Genomic DNA, 2,092 nt, shown 5'->3' with positions numbered 1-2,092 from the left:
GGCCCGGGGGTGTCCCCCGGCAGGGTGCCCCTCGCAGGGCTTTGGGAGGGCTGCGCCTGGCAGCAGTGCCCCAGGGAGTGCTGCTGGCCTGCCCCCGCAGCCCCTCGCCTCCCGCAGCCCGTACTGACCTTCCTGCAACCTCTGCTCCTCTCCAGCCAAGGCCGTGGCCCGGGTGTCCTCCCCCTGCGAGCCCTGTGCAGAAGGCACCTTCTCCAATGTCTCTTCTAAAACCGAGCCATGCCATCCCTGGACAAGGTATTGTCTGAGTGATGGCCGCATCCTTTGCCCATCCCCAGCGTGTCCTTTGCTGCCAGCCTCCTTGGGGACTGTCTGGGATGGTCCCTGAGGGACACAGCATCAGGCTGGTGTAGGGCAGGAGCGAGAGGAGCAGAGCTGCAAGGGCAGTGAGCTTCGGGGCGGCCTGGCTGAGCTCGAGGCAGACATCCAGGCGCTTGTGACCGTCCTTCAGCGTGTGTGCAGGGCACTGGCCCCTCCAGGGACATCCGCACTGCTGTCTGCACTGGGGACCGAGGGCTGAGGGGCTGTGGGGGCCCCCCATGCCCTGTTCGGGCTCCCCCTCCCAGCACACTCCTTGGCTGTAGCCATCAGCCGAGGCACCAGCCCTGTCCGTGGGGAGTCTGGCTGTGAGGATGCCATGGGCTGGCAGGTCATCCCTGTCTTTAGAAAGCTGCTCGAGAGTTAATTGTACTCCCTGGTAGAAACGTGAGCCTTAATTCCAGGCTAAATTAGTCTTGCTTCAGCTGCCAGACATTGGATTTCACTTTGCTTTTATCTGTGCCCAGAAATTACCTCCCCACAGAGCCACTTGTAGCTTGTCATCGAGTCATCTCCGAGCTGTTCTGCGATAGCTGCGGTGCCTGAGCCCCAGGGCCTCAAATATCCGCTCCCTCCTGTGCCTTGTTCCCAAACTTGTCCCCATCTTCAGGAGTTTCAGCAACTCCAGAGCAGGACCCCAGGGTGTGGCCCTGCTTTGTGGGGCTCCGGTGTCCCCATCACGCCGCACAGGCCACAGCATCACCTGTGGCCACTTGCCGTCCAGGGCCCATTGTGCTCAGCACCAGCCCGGGCTGTTCCTGCTCGGGGGCTTTCCGCGTGCTCAGGCGGCTGCTGTGGTTCCATGGTCTCATTCTTCACTGCAGTTGCGAGGAAAAGGGGCTGGTGGTGAAGGTGCAAGGGACGAACACCTCAGATGTGATCTGTGGTAAGTGCCCAGTGCTTGGGGCTGGGCATGTGTGGAGCAGGGATGTCCCGGTGCTCTGCTCCCGCAGCCCTCACAGGAGCTGGCCTGGCCTGGGTGTTTTGGGGAGAGGAGGGTGTGTCCTGCTCCTCTCTGTCCCCAGGCGGGTCCGGGCCGGGCACAGAGGCAGCTCGGGGTGCTTGCCATCTCACGCGATGCCTCACGTACCCCGTCTCCCTCGGCAGAGTCGGGCGGGCGCTCCTCGCTCTCGGTGTTGATCCCCATCACGGCCGTGGTCGTCACTTGCCTCGTGGGCATCTGCATTTACTGCCTGGTCCACACAGGTGAGGGGCTGGGACACGGGAGGCGACGCCTCGGTGCGGGGAAGACGCGGCAGCTCTGCCAAGAGCGGGGCAGCCCGGCTGGGGAGGCTGCCAGGACACGGGTCCCCAAGCCTGTGGCCGTGCTGGGCCGGTGGCTCTGTCCGGGGAGCGGGGGCGCGTTCGCTGCAGCCCGAGCTGGGCCAGCTCCGGGAGCGAAGCGCTGGTGCCCTGGGGGTCCCCCCCGGCCCTGAGAGCTCCGGGCAGGGCAGGGCAGCAGCGCTCCCCCATCTTTCCCTCCTCTTTCCCTCCAGATCCCAGGCGGCGGGTGAAGCAGCAGGTGAGTGTGCCCAGAGCCCCCCTCCAGCAGTGGGTTGGGGTCCCCTGGGCGCAGGCGGGGATGTGGCTCCGCAGGGGCGGCTGGGCCAGGGGCAGCGCTGGGACGGGAGGGACCCGCCGGGGGTAAAGCGGGTGGGAGCGTCGCAGGGGCCTGGTGGGGGACGCAGCGGCCTGGCCCTGACCCTGACCCTGACCCCCCCGCGCAGGTGGAGGCCGGGGAGCCCCAGGAGCTCCC

The 2,092-nt window shown here is 66.3% G+C and overlaps 1 protein-coding gene and 1 long non-coding RNA gene across 2 annotated transcripts in view; one reads left to right on the top strand and one right to left on the bottom strand.

The window, feature by feature from the left end:
• Positions 1-2,092, bottom strand: part of NCOA5 (nuclear receptor coactivator 5) — a 22,223-nt gene that overhangs the window by 18,458 nt on the left and 1,673 nt on the right. The window lies entirely within an intron of this gene.
• On the top strand, positions 153-2,092 carry LOC113487700. The gene is made up of 5 exons (XR_003399829.1): positions 153-255; positions 1,161-1,222; positions 1,444-1,542; positions 1,833-1,858; positions 2,064-2,092. It is a non-coding gene; the product is annotated as an uncharacterized LOC113487700 (long non-coding RNA).

This window comes from Athene cunicularia, assembly GCF_003259725.1.
Source record: "Athene cunicularia isolate RWA chromosome 20 unlocalized genomic scaffold, athCun1 chr20_part2, whole genome shotgun sequence".
Lineage (NCBI taxonomy): Eukaryota > Metazoa > Chordata > Aves > Strigiformes > Strigidae > Athene > Athene cunicularia.
The sequence above is the reverse complement of the archived record's forward strand: the minus strand, read 5'-3'. Positions and strand labels throughout refer to the sequence as shown.